This window comes from Tamandua tetradactyla, chromosome 5 (assembly GCF_023851605.1).
Source record: "Tamandua tetradactyla isolate mTamTet1 chromosome 5, mTamTet1.pri, whole genome shotgun sequence".
NCBI classification, from domain to species: domain Eukaryota; kingdom Metazoa; phylum Chordata; class Mammalia; order Pilosa; family Myrmecophagidae; genus Tamandua; species Tamandua tetradactyla.
In genome coordinates this window covers 121438757-121460705 of record NC_135331.1, presented here as the reverse complement: position 1 = coordinate 121460705, position 21949 = coordinate 121438757, and the positions used below count along the sequence as shown (strand labels likewise).

Below are 21949 nucleotides of genomic sequence, written 5' to 3'. Positions count from 1 at the left end.
ACCGTGTTGTTGTGAGCTACTGTAATGCCAGATGTACTAGGGCGCCTCAATTTCATTGCATTTTCTTGCTCTTTTTTTAAAGATCAAAGGACTTTCTAAACTCAGATGAAGAAAGGCAAGTGGTTAACACCCCTGTTATCCTTTCCTAATTTTACTTCTCATCATATTTTACTTGGAGACTCCTGCATGTCTTACTGTGAGAGTTTTTTCTTTAACAAAACCTCTTTTTATAAATCAGAATGATAATAGAAAAAGTGTCACTTCAAAGCCACACGTCATCCATTCTCTATCATTTTTTAAAATGCTACGGCTACAGTTCCCTTATAACTGTGGCTGAAGATTTACAAAGGAAGGGAAAAAAGGGGTGCTTGCTTTTGAGGGTTGTACCTAAGCAAGAGCTCTCAATTACAACAAAGCATACCTCATTTTGACAAGGCTATATGAACTGTAATTCAAAATTATACAAACAACATATGTTCCTTGTATAATATACAAAGAAGAAAGGAAAGATGAATGGAAGGTAGGAGGGAGATAGATGGCGAATAAAAAGAGGAAGAGAATGGAAGGAAAGAAGGAAATGGGGGAGGGAAGAAGAGAAGAAGAGGAGTTGCTTTTATCAGATTGATTTTCTCTTTCAGAACATAGGCAATTGCTTTGACCATGAAATAAAGGCTGATGCAACAGTACATACAATAGAGTATATATGAATATAGGTCTTCATTGCTGTCTCCCCTATAGCAGAGTCCTTTGACTTATTTACTTTGATGAATGCTTTGTTTTGTGTGAGTCACACTGAGTTCGTGATATTAGTTGAAGAATCGTCCTTAGAAACTTAGGTCTTCCCTGGTCCGTTTAAAGGGCCCGGCCCACCTGTGTTTTCTTACTGGATGCATATGATATTTTGATAACAGGTCATGCTTCTTTCTACATTGTCCTTGACTCCTCTTCTGCTGGCTTGAATGTCAGGTCAAGTCCCACTTTCGCCTCCTTGGCTTCTTGATCCCCTAAATTCTGTTTTAGTTCTCAATCCCTCAGCAGATTGTTGAGTTCAGTGACCTAGCAGGGCCACTCCTCCAGGTTTCGAAGTCTCTGCTTCACCATTCAGTTTCTATGCACTGGGAGACCTTGGCAAGAGACATTGCTTCTATAAGCCACTTTTCCAAAAGGAACCACTCTAGCTGGGATGAAATGATAAAGAGAGAAAATTTGATGTGGGAGAAAAAAAAAAGCTGAATAGACATAATGAAAAGCCAAATAATAAAGCAGCTTTAACATTGTGCTTACATTACCTTCCTCTGGATCAGATTCATCAAATCAGTAAATGATGATATTATCTTGTCTAAGAATAAATTTGTGAAATCTAAGGCTCATAAAATAATGTTTTTTAGCAAGCACATTTAATATATTTCATTTATATTTTATTTGTTTAGTTCTTTTATACAATTCCTTAGTTTTTTCAAACTCAATAATTAAGTGTACAATATAGGACATTAATAATATGCCACATTCTTTGTGTCTATTAAAGCTACACAATTTTTGAAGATTTTATTATGTCTATTTTACTATGTCATTTATCAGCAACACCATTTTTGTAATAAAATATTTCAGTTCATGTCTTTCTCTATATCTGACCAAAATTATATTTCCTGCATAAATTATTACTTGGACTCAAGCATCAGATAGACACAGGTTTGAATTACTGCCCCCATACCTTGTTAGATAATTGTGATATTAATAAACACTGAGCAATGACATTAATCTTCCTAGTCATGGTATGACATCAACATATAAATTCATAACGTCTAATCTTACCCAATCAAAATTTGAGATCCCAAAATACATTCTATTTGACTTGTTATTATTGGGAAATGAGGTCAACCAGTTTGTATTCCTGTTTTCCATGTCCCTGCTTCTCGTGGATCATTTGATAAAGCTATATATATTCTGCTAATATTTACCATCTCTTGATGTGTACTGTAGGACTCTAAGTATCTAGTAGCCAAGAATGAAAAGAGAGAAACAAAACTTACACTGAAAATAATGTGATCTATCATATTTAAATTTCTAAAAAGAAAACATGAAGCTTCCTTTGGGTTGAAAATTTGTCTGGATTATATTTCTTTTAAACACATATTATTATGTAAAGTATTGAAAATATTTTTTGGCTTATTTTTTGAAAGCTTGAGCAATTTGAAAAACATGTATTAAAGCATGGATTTTTCTATTTCCAGAGCTGGATACTTCCTTGTGATTATAACTACCATAGGTTTTGTAAGCATTGAACAATCATATTTTTCAGTTCCTTTGTTGTTATTTATGGAACAGTGTCTTATACATGATTCACTGGAAAGTAATATTTCTTGTTTGGGTATCTATCATTACATTGGTATCTTTCACAATTATAATATCTCAAGGAAAACATCTCCATTTTCACATGAAACTAGGTCATTTATTTTTTTTTTGAGAGGGTCATTTATTTTTTTATTTTTTTGTGGTATCATATATATAAAATAAAACTTGCTATTTTAACCATTTTTAAGTGTACAGCCTGGGGCATTAATTACATTGATTACCCCAAATTTTTAATGACCCCAAACGGAATTCTGTACCCATTAAGCATTACCTCCCCATCCCCCACCCCCTCCTTTCCCAGATAACCTCTATTTTTTTTTCTGTCACTGTGAATTTTCTTACTCTGGATATTTCGTATAAGTGGAATCATTCAATACTTACTCTCTTGTGTCTGGCTTATTTCATATAGCATAATGTTTTCAAGGTTCATCCATGCTATAGCATATATCAGACCTGCACTCCTTTTTGTGGTTGAATAATATTCCATCATGTGTTAAACTACGTTTTGGTTATCCATTTACCTGGTGATGGATAATTGGGCTATTTCCACCATTTGGTTATTGTGAATAACGTTGCTATGAAAATTGGGTTACAAGTATTTGTTGGAGTTTGGATCATTTTTAAATAAACCAGGTTTCTCTAGTATTCAATATTTTCTAGGCTATTTTTCAATTTTTGCATTTTCAGTTTTTAAGAACAATCAATAATAGATCATCTGAATTTAAAAACTGTATATAGCAATAAAATTCTGATGTAATTGTTCAGTATTTAAATATATATACATATATAGATATATATCAAGCAAATTAAAGTGAAATGGGGCAATGATTTTTTCCTTTATATATTCAAATTAATTTTCTCAAATCCTCTGTATACATTTATAGATTTAGATTGTTCCTAGGTATAGGTGTTCAGTGCTGGGAAAATAAATTAGTGATTTAAGTTGTGGAGACTTTTAACCATGATATGTGCCTATTTTTTTTTCTGATTTTCCCACTGTCATTCACTTCAGTAAATTTTATATTTAATTCCAGAAACTTCCAACTTGACTTTTATGTTTATAGACCCTTAAAAAGTATATTGAGTTTATCTTTTACCTTGCATGCATATCCTTTCAGATCTTAGTAAGTAATTTTTAAAATTGTGTGCATTGCTTTTAAGTAGTCTCCACACTACTGTCCATAAATTATTCAGTTGCAATGTTTATGCTTGAAAAATATGTACATTTAAGTCTGAATCTCCCTTTGTTCCCAAAACACAGGAACAACAATGATATGATTCATGCATCATTTATAACTTATCTATTGTATTTGCCAAGTATAAATGTGTAACTAAAGAATAAATCTTTCCACTTATTTCTACAGAATGCAAACAATTTGATGTTTTTAATTAAAAATAATATATTCTTGGGTTCTTTTAAAATTCATTAAAATGGCTTAACAATTTATAACACTAATAAAAGTTTCTTTAAGTTATTCACATTGCTACCACATCCCATCAATTCTAACTTTAAAATGTCTCAAATGAGCCACTTTTAATTTTTGCCAGTGACAACACCCAAAAATGGGTTTCATCATCTCTTGCATGACCTGCTAGAATCACCTCTAAATTGATCCCACAGATGTATACACAACACTGCTACTACCTGCCTATTAAAAATATAATTCAAATGTTATCACTTCTTTCTTTCTTTACACACACCACATTCCTTAAAAGATAAGTCAAAATTGTTAGAACAACATTTAAACAAATTCATAATCTTCATTTTCCAGTTTTCATAAGAAATACATGAGTTATGCTATGCTACCTTCCAATCCCTGTCTTCCTTGTGTGTATGTTTATGTGTTTGTGTGTGGCTGTATATTTATGTGTATGAATAGTCATAAGCGTAAATACATTTACACATATACAATAACATAATGCACCAACTCTGCTACATAGACAGCCCTACTGTATGATCAAGTAGCCATCACAAAACCACAGAAGAAACAAAAATTATTAAAAAGTGTGAAATTAAATGGTTCTATTCTTTGGGGTGGATTCACTTGAGATCTTTTTTGTCATCTGTTGTAGTCCTTAAGAGTCAAGGTGGATATTTGAATGCATGTAGTATTCTGAGGTCTATTTGCAAGAAGTAATTCTAGCAGATTGGGTAGTAAATTCTTTAGTCCTGGAGGTGGATCTGGTTAGCATATTACAGATTTCACTGCACTTCACACCATTGAACAACAGTATTCTAGATGGTTTTAAGATCAAAATATTAAACATCTGAAATATTAAAGAAAATGTACTGTGACTTTAGGTGTCTTCTAGAATGAGAATACTCACTTATGTATAAAATACAGAGAAGAGATTTCAAGAGAAAATATAAATATTTGTACATATCAATGTTCTCCTTTCACATATACAGTACACATTCTTTTGATATAACCAAAATTAATAGGCAAAAACATATTGAGAAAAAAAGGAAGCAAATATTGTAAATGATTAGTGCCCTTCAGATGAACATAGAGAACGGAGTTGAATTTTATGGGATATAAATAGGAAATTGCTTAACTTTTCTCCAGACTCTGCTTTCCATCTTTCCTTGTTAAATTCCCTTTGCTTCAACTGTAAATAGATCCAAAATCTTCTAACTGATTTCAGCTGTAAGAAAAATCTTAGGGTAATTTTGACATATTCAGTTATTAAAATGTCTAGTTCATCTAAACAAAATATTAATCTGACATCATATCCATATTTTGTCTCTCTCCCACCACTTCTTGATCCCGGATTCCAGGACTAGGAACCTGGAGAAGGGAGGGGGGCAAAGGGATTAGAGGAGGAAGGCTCAAATCCCATGGCACGGATGCTGTCAAAATATGGTCATCCATGTCTTTCGGCAGACTCCACCCAAATGGAGACTCTCCTTCATGGATGATGTTTGCTCCTCTTTGGAGGCACCGGAGGGAATTTTACCCTGCCGAGATAAAACTATACCCTACATCTTCATGTAAGTAACCAGTGCAAAAGTTTCACCTCCAGGCCTTCCTGCTCCTAGTCTGTACCCCTCAGGAGTAGGAGCAGATAAGGAGAACACTAGCATAGCTATCACCTGCACTGTGTCAAAAGTTCATGACAGACTTAGTGTGGGTGGGGTGGGGGGCGGGGCAGCGAGAAAGAGCGTTTGAGGACGGGTGCTGGCAAGGCTCAACCTGGAGGGCTTCGCGTCTGGAAAAGGGATTTGGCTGTGAGGATCGCGAAGATGCCGATGACCATGAGATGTCTGCAGCTGTTCAGAACCCCTTTCCTGCGTAGCCTGCTTTGGGCCTTTTGTACCCTGGGTGCCAGGGCTGAGGAGCCCGGGGCCAGCTTTTCACATCCTAGCAGCGCAGGCCTGGATAAGAACACGGTTCATGACCATGAGCATATCATGGAGCATCTAGAAGGTGTCATCAACAAACCAGAGGCAGAGATGTCCCCACAAGAACTGCAGCTCCATTATTTCAAAATGCACGATTATGATGGCAATAATTTGCTTGATGGCTTAGAACTCTCCACAGCCATCACTCATGTCCATAAGGAGGAAGGGAGTGAACAAGCACCACCAATGAATGAAGATGAACTGATTAACTTAATAGACGGTGTTTTGAGAGATGATGATAAGAACAATGATGGATACATTGACTATGCTGAATTTGCAAAATCACTGCAGTAGATGCTATTTGGTTTTCTGGTGAGTTATATGCAAACCTGACCCATTAAAATGTGAACACTTTTGGTAATGCAGAATAATTTATTGCTGCAATATTTTGGTAAAAACCTGTAGCAACTTGTTACACTGGGGTGAGAAACAGAAATCAAGAGAAATAAAAGAAAAGAGGAATGGGACACATGGTAATCCTTTATGTACTGCTAACACTCTTATTGGATAGGGATCTGATTAAAGGATCGTTTTAGGAATATTGAATAATTGGAGCCGAGTCCTCAGGAACTTGAATTTGATTGTAGAATACTACTAGTCTCTTGGTATTAACTCATGCTGCCTGAAAAGCAAGACAAGTTTGACCAAGTGGACACGCTTTTCACGAATAGAAGGAATGGAATGAATCCAAATGTCTCCCCTTGTTACATCTCTTCAGGTATATGTGGTCAGTATTCTGGAAGGCCACTGGCCTAAAGGATTGCTTGCACTGGGCAAGTGGATATTTATAAGGGTCTTTCAAAGCCACAGCCTAAGATTGTCAAGTGTTGAGTTTAGTTGACCATAAGAGTCTAAGATTCTGGATCCTCTGGCATTTTGAAAATGATATACCACTGACCTAAGCAAATAACGTTTTTTCAGTGTTTTGTAAAACTACTGCCATACCCTTATACTTTATTTCTTTTATGTTTCTTCAACTTGTCTGAGACCTTGAATTTAAAAATGTTCCCTGCTCTGATCAATAGGAAATGTTCTAGCTTTCTTAACATTTCTACTTAACTCTTGTTTCTAGCACTGTATTTTTGCAGTTTAGAAACTATTAAGAATGCAAAGACTTTGCTCTTTCTGCTTAATATGATGGGGATAAAACTACCAACTGGTCTAGCACAGGTAAGAAGTAAAAAAGATCATTCACCAAACACAATGATTAACCTGATAACAGGTATATTTCAAAAGAAATGTTATTTAAAGGACCTCTCCTTGCCTGAATGTGTGAATTCTTTCAGATTGGTAAAATTAGAATAGGAAACTTAAAAACAAACTCGTTAACAGTGTAAATCTCAATAGTAGCAAAAAATTAGAAGCAACAGGTTGTAATTTGGTTTATTGGATGTGATAGATACACTGTAATATAAACCTGAAATGATGGCTGACTGAATGGGAAAAAAATTACGTAAAATTTGTTGTAAGATATATAGAGACTTATTTTCTTTATTAAATTATTCTTATAAAAAACATGTATTTGTAAAAAAAAAAAGTTCATGACAATCACATAAAACCTAATCCTTCTGAATGGTGTACAAATACGGGCTTGCTGAAATGTTGACCCTCCTTTCTTCATCCTGTGATTGAAAGCTTCTTCAGACATCTTTTGTCTGCTCTCAGATTTCTCAAACAGAGAAGCAACTCTAAGTTCATAGGAATTCTCCAACTTCTTAGAACACACATCAAACTTTCTCAAGAACCCTCACACAGTGCTCCATTCCTGTACAGTAAAGGGCATATAAATATTTGCAGCTCAGCATGGAAATGATGGAAAAGAAGGTGTCCTGCCAACAGCCATCTTCAGTCTCTACATGTTTTCCTTTTAAACATGCTCCCGTACTGTGCTTGAGAGGGAGCTATCCACTACCCCCACCCAATTGTAAACACCACAGTTTTCATTAAGCCTAAGAACTACCTTCAAATAATCCCAAAGTTATAGTCTTTTTTTAATATAGTCTGGAGAGATGAGAGCCATTGGGCAGGATTTGCTATTTTTTAATAAATTCTATATGAATGCCATGCATCACCTTTTAGAATAGAGAGAAACTGATCATTTGGGTTTTATCAGAATTTGAAACAACAAAGCAGTCCCTTCCAATATCTGTTACATCTGCACTGAACAAATTGCTGGCAAAATATGATTTTAAAATACTATGACTTCAGTAAATTCAGAGGCTATGGATATGAATAGATAATTCACTAAAGAAAAAGCTCAAACCAAACAACTCTTTTTCCCTTTTTTAATGATGATGATACCCTTTGCCAAGAGAGATTGCCTGAAATTGATACTGTTAAAAAGGAAAGCAAGTGAAGATTTTGTACAGTGGGTTTACAACATACTTGCATTTAACTTAACCTGCTTTCAGGTATGCATGGTAGAGAGAGTGAAAATAGAGAAATTTAAATATCACTGGGAATGTTGCCCAACATTTTACTGTTCATATTCCCCAAACCCAATGGGATATGAAAGAAGATGTGAATCTGCTGTTCCTTTAATCCTTTTCATGCCCCTGATAGTGTGAGCTTTGCTCTGCCATGGGATGTGCTGCTAGTTTTTAAAAACACAGCAATTATTTTTTTAATATATGGGGCATAAATGCAAGCCAGCTACTTCATCTATATTTCATTGAGGAAACAATAATCTATTTCAATATGGAAGAAAAAGCAGCATTGTGCATTTTGAAAGAAAAAAATGTGTGTCTTCACCATAACACTATTGACAGAAACCTGCAAGGGTAAATTGCCAAAAGTTAAGCTCTTTTTCATCAGATATGTCGACTAAAACTAAACTCTGATTAAGGTGTTATCTGCTGTAAATCTTTTTTGGGAAGCTATTTGTTAATTTGTATCAAATGTCATAGAAGTTCACCAAATATAGTTCAGGAATTAATATATCATGGGAAAAGAGGGTTTGGGAGTTTACATTTCCTAAATTTATTTCCAGACTATCACAGTTTGCAATTGTACTCTCTATGGTGAATATTGCCTCATCTGGTACAATGAATTCCATAGCTAGCAGAGTGATCAATCTGAAATCCAAATATGATGATGATGATACTCCCCATCTTAAAATACTTATATAGTGCCCCATCATCTACAAATAATGTCTCTGATTACTTATAGTGGCCTATCTTCCACTCCTTGATATGGCACCCATCAGCTTTTCTGTGTAATCCCAGTCACTCTCATTCACTATCCGCTATTCTCCAAAATACTTCATTCTAAGCCATTTTACCTAACTTCTTTTCTTCCCTCACCCTTATATATAAGCCTACACCCCCATTCTTTGCCTGGCAAATTTTACATCATTATTTGAAATGTAATTCAGTATCACAGGCAGTTTGTCACACAATCTCTGCACATTCCTCAAATGTGTTACATAATTGGCAAGCCAATTATTTATTTACTACATTGGAGCTCCTGGACAAAATGGATCTACTATCCTTTAATCTTGTAACCTCTATTCAGAGTATATGACACATATTAGGCAATCTAAAAAGCTTATTGAATACATAATTGAATAAGAGGAAATATTTTGTGAATTGATAATAAATTAAAGATATCTAAATATTAATCTCAAGATATGAAAAATAAATATATTTTTATATTTCTAAATGACTATATAACAAATGAGCAAACCACTGACGGTTTACCTTGTAAACATAATTTCCTAAATATAAAATTGTCTACCAGATATGTGTTGGAATAGTAAATAACCCTGGAAGATAGTGACACTGTTTTCCTCTGTGATAGAGAGTGGATTTGTTACCTGACCAGGAAACTAATGACAGTTTCCCTCCCAAACTCTGGAGCAGAGGTTGGGCAGACTTGTTAGTAGCTCCCCTATGACAGTGGGGTTTCCTAAACCTTTGTTAGGAAACGTGTGGGACGTAAATGCAAACCAGCTACTTCATCTCTATTTCCACAGCAGTCACTGAAATTCCTTAATAATCAGTATCAATTTGGGCAGTTCTCATCGCCCCCATGGGACTTGGAGAGCAAGGGATATTTTAGTGAATTTAAAGCTCATGCTTCTTGCTGTGCCATGTGTAACAAAACCCTTTGTCTCTAACCCAGGGGTGTCATTTTTTCTGCCAGCTTCCATGAAACTATGGTAGGCAAAAGTGTTAGCTTGTAAGTAGGTAAAAACTCAGACCATTCAAAGTTTTGGGCAATATGCTTGCATCCATGTTGTCCATCTCTAACAAGCCAATTTGGATAAAGACTTGCAGCTTACCATTGAAATTCATTTATGGTATTTATTATTTATTGAATAAAGACTATGGTGAAAGCAAAATGTTAGTGCCCTTGCTAAATTCTCATCCTCATTCATGCTTTGCATGGAAATTTTAATGAGCAGTTGCTTTGAATTCTTTTTGTTTTGTTTTGTTTTTTTTGGTAGAGAGAATAAATGAGTCTTTGACACTAAAGACTGTAATTACATTAAATTAATAATTAGCTAATAGTAAATTTAAATGCAAATTTTATGAAAGAAACTACAAAAATAGTAAAATATAGATCAGCATTTATGATTTGGCAAGTTATTTGTTATCAGACCATTTACCAATAGAATATTGAAATTGAGTTCAGGATATGAATTTGAGTTCATCATGGGCTGAATCAGAGACATTTCAGTCTTTAAGCCCATAATTAAGGGATCTGGAGCTATTGATTTAGATATAGAAATGGTCCGCTTTTTCTTGAATCTTATAAGACAGAATGAACCAGCTTATTATACTGCCATTAGGAGGCTTTCCAGCTTTTAGATTCTTTCTGATAATATAGGACAAATATAATTATGATGATGCTTTTAATAAAGTGAAAACACCACCATGATTTGCAGTTCAAAATTGACTTTTTCCCCTAAGTTTGAAAGAAACAAAATAAGACCATTAGGATCTTATTTAAGACAAACATTGTAACTACTGAATTTGTTTCATAATGGTAATAATCTGTAGTAGCTGTACTTAATTGTCTAAATTGTGCTGAAGCTGAAAAGCTGAAGGTAGTATTGATCAGTAACTGAGATCAGAAAGGTTAGAAGAGTTCAAGGAAGACTCGTGACAAACATTTTTTAATTCAAAAGCAAGAACTAAACTACTGATTTAGCTTCAATATTATAAATTTATGTTATAAAATTACTAACATTTGCTTTGTTGCATTTGAAAATTTGGAAACTCAAAAAATTAACATGAATGCAAACTTTCCTATAAACTATTGGAACACAAATGTTTGCATGTATAAATTCCAGCTAGAAAAATCTTTTAAGACACAGATCCCTGGGTGCCATTCACCATGATTCTGACTCAGCAGGTCTGGAGATATGTTCAAATTTGAGAACGTATTTCTTCTGATGGAGGGGTACTGTGGACCACAGTTTGAGAGAAAATGGTAGATGAATGGATTTGCTAATGTGAGAGTTGGGAGTAAATAAAGAATTTGATCATGTTTAGAAATAATTCCTGTTTATTTAAGAATTAAGCTTCCCTCACTGTGGTCTAATTCTTTTCAAGTTGGAAGTGGACATATATCGGAATGTTCTAAAGAGATCTTTCTTTCCTCCTTATTCTTCTCCCTTCCATATTAGCTGAGAGATTTTCCTAAAACTGGGAAGAGATTAGGTCAAAGAAAACCATGTGTAATTTGACCTTTGACTGCTACCTCTATGATATAAATATCTGCTGCAATCATTAAGTCAGTTTTGAAAAAAATTTAGGTACATCACTTTGAACGATTTGTAATAATATTAAAGAGTAATTTAGAGTGGAGAAAATGTTTAGAATATCATTTGGAAAACCATGAATATTTATATATACCCATGGAAGGATGGTAGTTATACATTTGTAAAGACAAAAATCCCCTGTGAGATTGTAGGACCTTATACATATTTTATTTTTTAAGAATAATTTTGAAACATATATATATATATATACACACACACACCTAAGTATATACATGATGTGCATTAATATGTGCTATTTTTGATGTTTAATGTTATTTTTATATCCTATGATAATAAGCAAATGATTTCAAAATTCAGTAAAGGAAGCACACTACTTAATTTGCTCTTGCTGATTTTAATTTAAATATAGAATTTAATTGTTAACATAATGATAACTTGCTATATTATACCCTCTCTTTGTGATAAAACGATCTGAAATAGAATTCTGAAAATGTGAACCCTTAGATCTGAAAGAACCACAGAAAACCTTGAGACAATGACTTTCAAGTGTATTTTTTTTTAAGCAGCATTCCTTCTGCAAAGTAAATCTTAAACAGGATTCCAATATATTAAATATTTCATAGAAGAAATGCTTTCTTTAAGTTATTATGGAGACCATGTAAACTGGACCTTTTCTTCTCTCCCCCTTCCTACTGCTCTTGGAATACCTGTAAATTTCTAGAAAATCCCAGCATTTCCTTGGAGCACAAGCTAAAGTTACAAATTTAGCCCAATTCACTTATTTCTTACAAAAAGTATATGGCCGCCCTTATTGCTAGCCACCAGTAAATATCAATATTCAATTTGAATATGTAAATACATGTAAGAATGAATTAATTGATAAGATAAAGCCCAGAAAATAAGGAATATAGACCTGTCTCTGTTTTTCATGTTCATATCTTCAGCCTTGCTGTCATCAAAGTTCAAGACATAAAGGAGAGAAGTGGTACTTCTAACTATGGAATATATCAAGTTGGCTATTCACAGTGGGACACTAGCCAGTATTATGGAATGATAAAGCTCTCAAAACCTCAGCTAAGAAAGTCTATCCTATTTTTGCTTGGGTTTTTCTCTGATGTCATCAGGTAGGACTGAGTCTCTCTTCATTCATCTAAATAGGAGGTGATCTGGCAATGAGTCAGGACTAAGCACAAAAATGTTATCATGAAATGCTTGTTGTTTTGTATCATTTTATTATCTCAAGTAACACCAAACAATTATAGTGAAGTTCCCTTATCCTTCTCTGACTGTATCATATCCTTAGTGGAAGACGGGATGTTGTCATGGCTGAAACAGAGTCATGGAGGCACTGGAGAGTTTGGGTTTGAAGCACAATGTAAGAGCTGGTACTCTGTGGATACTCTGGCACAATACAAAGAAATAAATGATTCGTTCAAGGTAGCCAGTGGTATAACTAAGAATGGAAAAGACTACTATTATGCTCTCTCTTCTTAAAATAATACTGCCAACACAAAAATTGTTGCTTAAACAGTGCTATCATCTTGGATAATTCTTTATTTTAATCCATAATAATTTATGCTATAATATTTCATTATTAGAAGAGCACTGTCAACAAAGTAGAGCAATGTACGCCCATTTGAGAGCTCCAGACAGTGACACTCAATGACTTTCGGGTTACTGAGGTCGGAATTAGAATTGAACTTGTGTTTCTATTTCATTTTTATTTGTTTGTATACTTCTTTACCATATTGAATTCTAATTCAAATATGTGCATGATTAGAAATTTCAATGAAAACTGTCTGCTTGACATAAACAAGATGCATTAATGAGTTCACACATACCACAGTTATTTCAATAATCAGGGATTCGTGGTATCCTTACTTCTGACTTTGTCACATTGCAGAACATATGTTGGTGGAGTTTTTATCTGATTTCAAAATTGTTTGTCCAATACGTAAGGCAGAAAATAATGGCATTTTGCATTAATTTTTTCTGCTCCAAATGTAGATTATTATTTACATATATTTTTATACACCCAGTACAAAAGAAGAGTTTTAGCCAATCAAACATTAGATACTTTAAAGTCAATTTGAGAGAAAAATATCATAATTCACTGATAAAATATTTTTAAAACATTCCAACTCTTTGTTCTCATGTGAAAAAATGATAACTACAATAGAAACGTTCACAAATTTAATCATTCTGTTTATGATTGAAACAGGAATGAACTGGTTTGAATTTAATGCTGATACTGCCATCTGGCATTTGCATTTTTGTAATCTCCACAGATGTCATAGGATGTAGGAGGACTGGACAAGAAAAGCAGAAAGTAGATGCATAAAATTTAAATATAATGTGGCATAGATTCTTAAGTAAGAAATTACTACAAAAGGATTATCCCAGGATATAATTATGAGACAAATTGACTTTAACAACATTTGAAAGAATACTTTTCCTAAGGTATTATGATTTCGTTATGCATCAAAAGATGAATTGTTAAATGTACCTTGATGAACGGAAATAAAACTCCCTTTCACATATAGTTGTATTTTCTCATTTTGGAGAGAGCTGTAACTGGGTCCAAGGAACCAAGCATAGTAATCCACTTGTTCTTATTTCTTATGTTAAATGAATATTATTTCTAAATATGTAATGATGAAGAGAAAGTATTTTGTTACTGAATATTTGGGATAGCATTTATTTTGGAAAAGCAGAGAAATTAGTTCTTGAGATTAGTAGCAAGCTTATGCTCATGAAATGCAGATCTAATCATGTACTTCCCATTTGTCTTCTGTCACCATTCACTGCCAGTTGCCCCAGTTTCTCAGGGCATGGCATGCACTCAGCATCAATGGAGTCTGAATGGTTAACACATCTTGAAACTGCTTGCTTAGGAATTCTGTGACTCCATGAAGCTCACAGCTCCCTGAGCCAGTCATGATCCTGGTTCAGAACAGGAGCACATAAAAAAGGGTTTACACAAGATATTTCAATGAAGGAACTATTTGCAGAGTTGTGAGCAAAGTAGGCAAACTTATAAAATGGCAAAGTGCACAAAGACTGGCAAGAATGGGAAAATTTTACCACTTCTAGGTCCAAAGAAGCAAGGGGAACCAAAAGCTTGATAACTAAAAAAGTAGCCATACAACATTATTTCTGCATTGCAATGATTTGTTTTAATGAAAGAATGTTTGCACCTTTTTGGAAAGATCAAGAAAAGAACAAAGTGGTTGGGCAATGGATAGCAGACATAGAGACAAGAGGGTAGCGAGAAGACAGGCCTTAGATAAGAAGCCAGCACCTGCGTTGATACATGAGAGAAGAAAAAGACGGGAGAGTATAAACCTTAATCTTATTAATTTCCATTATTACAGGTGAAAGAGAATCAGATGGATTAGATGTTTGAAAATGATGAAGAGTAGGTAAAGGAAGTTCATGATAACAAAAATTTTTTTTTATTAAGGGCTTACTATGCAAAGTGCCACTGATGCCTCTACAGATATATATTGTAGGTTGCATTATAATTTCCATTTTACATGAGAGGAAATTAAGTGATGGAGAGTTTAATCCATTTCATGCAGGAAGCACTGATTCTATCTGGCAAAGCCATTGCTGATCCATGTTTGCTAACAGGGCAGGTTATCACTTCAAATAAAGTTAGCACTGAGAAGAATTATAACTTGACTATAGAAAAGAAGCAAATTTGTTTGGCTATATTGAAGACTCATTTCATGATGAAGAACATTATTTAATGTGCTACAACTAATATGCTTAGCTCTGAGATTTTTGTCCTATAAATCATAGCTGCCTGTATGTAGGTAAAGAGAAGCTGCCAGGAAGTTTGTTCAAGGAGAGAGCAGATTGACCAGTGAGAAAAGGCTATTGACATCAGAAGAACAAAGTAATCTCTGGCGATCGGTATTTTTTTCTGATCTTAAGCCCCAGCTAAAATTTTGAAGGGCCAAAGAGGCCAGAAAACCTATTACAGAGGGGAAGATTTCCATCTTATATAATCCTTACTGTAAAGAGAGATTGAAGCCTTTAAATAAAAACACATTTTTATATGGATAGGTTCTCTGCTTCTGGTAAAATGCCTCAGCTCCAAGTCATATTCATTTTATCAAGTCTATATCACAATTTCATTTATATATAGGGATTTACTAATGAGTTCACACATTCATGGTCTACAGATATGGTTTGGGAACAGGGCCTGGAAGAGCATATGTTTACCTGGTGCAGGTTGTCAAAATTTTAAACTTTATTTGCTAAATAGGAGTTCTTCCTATCACCATAGGGGATAATATGTGAGTAATTAATAATGAAAGTATTTTGGATAAACATGACAACCTCACATTTCATATGAACATAATAAACTTAAAATTCCCTCTTAGTCTTCCAGTTTTAACTGTGCATGCACTAAGTCAACAGGCTGTGTACTACATCTGATTGCAAAGAATAAAGGTTTTGATTTCCAGGTGCAAAGCTAGTTATAAATGGCAGTAATTGTCCACCATTTTAGAGGTTCTAATAATTTATTTGAAAGCTTAATATCACAACCTACTGACCTACTCTGTGGTTTACTGGCTCCCTGCTAAACAAGGAAACTTGTAAATACAGTTTTATTAAGTAACTAGTCAAAACAAAGTAATCTCTGCCAATGGCATCAATGTTTAAAGGCCAGTAAGAGATCTTGAGAGGCAATATTTATATTGCATGGGAAGTTTCAACAGAAAAATGATTTAAAGATTATGTAGTTTTTAATATCTATAAAGCATTGCATTAAACCTGGAGCCAAGTAACTTTCCCTGAAAAGGACCAGACGGAGAATATTTTTGGCTTTGTTGGTCATTCTGTTTCTGTCACAGCTACTCTGACATTGTAACATTACAGTAGCCATAGACAATGTGCAAGAAAATGGGTGTGGCTTTTTGTAAATACAGTTATTTACAAAATATTTACAGAGCATTCAAGTGCAAGATTTTATACTATGCATTTTTTATAAACTTTATTGAGGATTATTTACATAAATAAAATGAATACAGTATAAATCTTAAAAAAGATAATTTTGGAATATTGATTGGTACTATATTGAATCAATCAATAAATCTGTGAATAATCAACATTATCGTATTAACTAGTCTTCTCATCAGAGAAAATAAAGTCTGCTTTAATTCGTATCCATTTTCTCAGTCATTAAATAAATATGCATTGCATTTCTACATTCAGGAAATATTATTCTGAGTTCTAGAACTACAGCAGTGGAGCTTGCAGTCATCAGGAAGGCAAATGAATAGTAAGAACATCTCAGAGAACAATAAGTGTGAAGACAATACAAGTGAGTTGTGATTGACAGGGAATGAAGTAGGCAGTGTTGGGATAGAGTTTTAAGCTGTATTTGAGTTAGTAGTTGGGGAAGGTCTCTGAAAATAGGTGTCAAGTGAGCGGAGATCTGAGTTATAACTATATGGTAACATGCTAAAATCCAGGTCTAAAGTTTCCCAGGCCGATAAAAAAGTAAATACAAAGAATGTCTCATGGTAATGAGCATAAATATTTTCTAAGAACAGAAAAAATTATCTGTGAAGACGAATGAACCGGGAAGAAGGTCATATGTACTGAAATTAGTGTTGAGCAAGGAACGACCAGTCTGGTTTTGTGAGTAATCCAAATTTTATTTTAAGCTCAGTGGAAGCATTCGAGGAATTTTAGGAGAAGAGTCACAAATGTTTCATGTGTTCAAAAAGTTTTCTGGCTACTCTGGGGAGAATGCAATATAGAAGGCAAGGACAGAGATAGAACAACAAATTAGGAGCTATGATAGTAGTCCAGGTAAGAGATTTATGTGTTTTGTCTTTCTTATAGTCATTTTGCCTTACTCTCTTATAATTTTTTATTAATTCTATGAGGTTTTCAATCTCTCTTGATTTAGTAATATGATAGAAGAAAATAATATGAAAGAAAATAAAGAACTTTCTTTATTCTAGGATTCCAGAAAAAAAAAATGGGTATGGGATGCTGAGATAATTATTTTCACAAATAGTTTCTACCACCACCAGTACTTACAGAATATTTTACATCTAATAGAAATTTAAAAATTAAATATCCTGTTTATTTCAATGAAACAACTTTTTAAGATTATAACTATTAACAATTATAATTTATTCAGCATGTCCTATGTGCGAGGAATTTTGATAGGAACTTTATTTGCTCTAATTAATTTAATTGTTACAGCAACTTTATAAAATATATATATAATTTGCTGAGAAACCTGAGACTTAAAGAGGTTACAAGATTCGACAGGGAATTCTGTAAATAAGAACTGAAGATGGTGAATAAGCACAGATCACTTTGGCTCCATAGTATCTGCCTTTAACCATTATCAACTCTATATCAATTTTTTAATATGTTGGCCACTGTATTTATAGACTTTATGAAAATAATGTTTGACCATTTATTATACTGCTTCAAATAGCTATTTCTCATTTTTTCTGATAATAGACATACATTATTTTTCTTTTTGCTTTGTTATGATAGAATCTTAGTTATAGGAAAATAACATCAAAAACTTAGTTTTAAAGAAACATGAATCTGTATCTTCTCCGTTCCTGTACCCACATTCTGATGCTTCTACTCGTGCCCCTTTACTAGTCTAAGCTGCACTAATTATATTCCTGTTTATTTAATACAAGTTTAATTTAATGCCATACAATTATTTTTTAATGGTGTTCCTTTAGCTCTTTGTATTTGTCAGGGTTCTCTAGGAAAACAAACCAATAGGATATATACACCCTATTGTATATTATATAATAGGAGTTTTTAATAGGAATTGGATCACATGACTGTGGGGGGTGGTGGTGACAAGTACAAATTCTGTACAGCTTGAAGGTTTTCAATGAATTCCCAGAAGGTGGTTGGCTGAAATAGAGGTGAAAATTCTCTCTTCTGACTTATGAAATTATCACTTCTTTTAAGGCCTTCATATGATTGGATGAGACGTCTCTCATTGTTGAAAGTAAACTGCTTTCAGTTGATTGTTGATTGTAGATGTAATAATTTATGAAAGTCACAGTTAACAATCAGATCAGCACTTCCTTGACCAACTGGACACCACGACATGGCTAAGCTGACACAGGAACTTAACCACAGACCACCCCTTGTCAACTTAACACCCACACACAACCGCCTGACCATACTTAATCTCTACTTTATTGTCATAAAGCAATAACAGTAGTACTTTTGGCTCACAGTAGACATCTGTCCTACATACAGCAGGGGTCACACTAACTTTCCACGGAATAGGGTGCAAGTCCTTGCTACCTTGGGTAGTATTCACTCTTTAACTTGACATCCTACATCTTAAGTACACTAAAAAAGATATGTCTTCTTACATGTAATTTATAGATAATGCTAAACTGAAAAGTATATATAAGAGAAATTGGAAGATCACCATATAACTACTTTGCTGATTCATTGGAATATCAAAATTAACTTCAAAATATTGTTTAAAAGTATTTTCTATTATATGTTTGTGTCCTTCCCTCACTAAAACACTAATCATACAGTTTGTGTCCTTATCAGTACATCCCAGAATCATAATTTGTCTTGAATACCCAATTTTTGGTGTTGTATTGCCATGGCCTTAGTTATCCTGAAGCAAAATATTGTTCAATTTGTTTTTATCATCTCACATTTTATAAAAACCACCTTGAGTCCTGGCCCATGCACTTCCCAAAAACAAACAAACAAGCAAAACAAAGAAAAAAACAAGAAACAACAAAACATTTCAACAAATGGTGCTGTAATAGCGGAATACTCACATGGAAAAGGAATGAAATGTGACCCCTGTCATACAGCATACAAAAATAAGGGAGGGGGAACACCTTGACTAACTATACCAGTTTGAAAGAATGTATGTACCCTAGAAAAACCATGTTTTAATCCTAATCCCATTTTATAAAAGCAGCCATTTCTTCTAATTCCTATTCAGTACTGTATGTTTAAGACTTTAATTAGATCATCTCCCTAGAGATGTGACTCAATGAAGGGTGGTTGTTAAAATGGATTAGGTGGAGATGTGTCTCCACCCATTCCAGGTGGATCTTAATTAGTTAACTGGAATCCTATAAAGGTGGAAACATTTCGGAGAAAAGGAGGAGATTCTGCGAGAGCAAAACGATGTAGCCACGAGAAGCAGAGAGTCCACCAGCCAACGACCTTTGGCGATGAAGAAGGAAAACACCTCCCGGGGAACTTCATGAAACAGGAAGCCAGGAGAGACAGCTAGCAGATGACGCCTTGCTCGCCATGTGTCCATCCAACTGAGGGAGAAACCGTGACTGTGTTCACCATGTGCCTTCTCAGATGAGTGAGAAACCCTGAACTTCATTGGCCTTCTTGAACCAAGGTATCTTTCCCTGGATTCCTTAGATTGGACATTTCTATAGACTGGTTTTAATTGGGACATTTTCTCGGCCTTAGAACTACAAACCAGCAACTTATTAAATTCCCTTTTTAAAAAGCCATTTCATTTCTGATATATTAGATTCTGCCAGCTAGCAAACTAGAACACAAACTTCTTATTTTTCTTCCATCTTCCCTTTCATTTTCTTTCTTTAATACTGTATTACAGTATTCCAGGTGAATATTCAAGATAATGCTAATAGCTATTGAGGAGAAATCCTGGAATTTCAGTGCATAAAAAATAAAAATTTATTTCCCACTATCCCAAATTAGAAAATGGGTTTTGCTGATCAATGACAGTGGTATGGAGCATAAAGCATACATGCAGGTTCTCAGACCTGCTGAGATCTTCAATATGTGGTTTCCAAGGTCATATTAGGCATAGATACAGAGCTGGAAGAGGAGGCAAGTGATAAGTGTTCAATTCATTTACTTAAATTAGAAATCTTATTTATAAATCACTTTAAAAAAGATTAAAATAAAATTGGTAATGAATTCCAACTGTATCTGTAAGTACCTAATAAGGAAAAATTAATTATCCTGGAATTTTTGTTTTCCTTTAACACTCAATTCTTCTATGCCCTTGGGAGAAAATGCTACTTCACAGGTCGCTTTATTGTGTAGTGAGAACAATTAATGTCAACCTTGATGTAAGGTGAGGATCAAACCTTGGCCGATGTGAGTTCAAATATTGTCATGGAAATAAACCATTTCATTTCACCACAGTGGACTCCTCTCATGACAAAATATATGAACAAGGTCAACCAACTCTCCAAGAATTCCCTGGCATGTTTAGTGGAATGTTCATAATGGGTGTCATTTTTTTTTTCTTTCAGGATAGCCCCATAATAAATTTCATACAACTCACGTATGTTTCTGAGCAATTTCCTTGTATCTTTCATTTCCTGACCCTTACTTTTAAGGGAGTCTCAAAAAAGGTTCAGATTTGTGTCCGGAAGATAATTTAGTTTGGTAAATTTTTATTCATCATCTGTACTACTGTTTTTCTTCTGCTGCTTTTTAACTCATTCCTTAACTACACTTCCTTCTTGCCTATCCCTCCTTTTGTTATGCCTACATTCACCACTGCTATAAAGAGATCCAGTTTACCTAACTACAAATTGAAGGTACTTCATTAATTTGCCTCATATGCATTTTCCAGACTTAGCCCCCCCTTTATTTTGCTACATGTCATATATTATTTCCTGCTTCTGAAGAAAACTCTATCAACTTCATATTTTGTCACATATAAAGCTAGTGCTGCTTGCAAGAAGTGTTTGTACAAATGGCAAGTCTGTCCTAAAACCCGCAGTCCAGACAGAATTTGCCTTGTCCTCCTCTAAAATCCCATAGCAATTTATAGTATTTCAACTATAGAAACAGTTCATGGTCCATTTCCCTTCTCTTCCACTTTATTGTAAGCTTCATAACGGCAACTGAGTGTCTCATTCAAAGGTATACTAGAACATGAGTACTAAATACCTTCTTATTTCAGTGTACTAATATGAAAATACTTATACAATTTAAAGAGGTATGAATGCACCTTAACATAGCAGCATAGCCTTGTGTAAGCCTACATTTTTAAAATTTATTTGTCTTTATTTTTTCAGTATAAAGTGATCATAATAATTTCCACTCTCTCCAAGAGTAGCAGTATAAAACAAAATAAAAACAAAATAAATTTAAAGAACTTTCATTAGAACCCAAGGAAAAAAGCTCTTAAAAGATATCCGTGGGTGAAATTATTTAATATTTTAATGTCAGTGTATGATGGCTATAGGTTGAGCCCTCAGGGGATGAGGTACATTTCCTAGGTATGGTATAGGATCAAAACGTTTCTTTGGTTAGGCAAACCACCTCTCCATTATATGGGCATTCAGAGTACAAGGTGGATGCTACTTAAGAGTTTCAGGAGAACTTAAAATAATAGACTACATATAATAGAATGTGAGTTCTTTGGGGTATTTAGCATTTGCGCTCTGTAGATTGTACTTACTTTCATTTTT

General features: G+C 34.1%; 1 long non-coding RNA gene and 1 pseudogene across 5 annotated transcripts in view; one reads left to right on the top strand and one right to left on the bottom strand.

Moving 5' to 3' along the window:
- The window catches only part of LOC143684824 (multiple coagulation factor deficiency protein 2 homolog pseudogene), a 48453-nt pseudogene extending 35654 nt beyond the window's left edge, over positions 1-12799 (top strand). The window contains exons 1-2 of one of the 2 annotated variants that reach the window (XR_013176185.1): positions 5485-6067; positions 12428-12595. The product of XR_013176185.1 is annotated as a multiple coagulation factor deficiency protein 2 homolog pseudogene, transcript variant X1 (transcript). Of the gene's footprint in view, positions 1-5484; positions 6068-12427 lie in introns of those variants that run through there. The other variant, XR_013176186.1, reaches the window with a different exon arrangement.
- LOC143684825 (uncharacterized) lies at positions 356-5494 on the bottom strand. 3 transcript variants are annotated; one of them, XR_013176187.1, is made up of 3 exons: positions 5371-5494; positions 4910-4998; positions 356-1178 (listed from the first exon to the last, which is right to left on the bottom strand). It is a non-coding gene; the product is annotated as an uncharacterized LOC143684825 (long non-coding RNA). The 3 variants fall into 3 exon arrangements; XR_013176189.1 differs by having other exon boundaries at positions 356-1174; XR_013176188.1 differs by lacking the exon at positions 356-1178 and adding an exon at positions 4366-4620.
- Positions 12800-21949: the final 9150 nt, after the last annotated feature.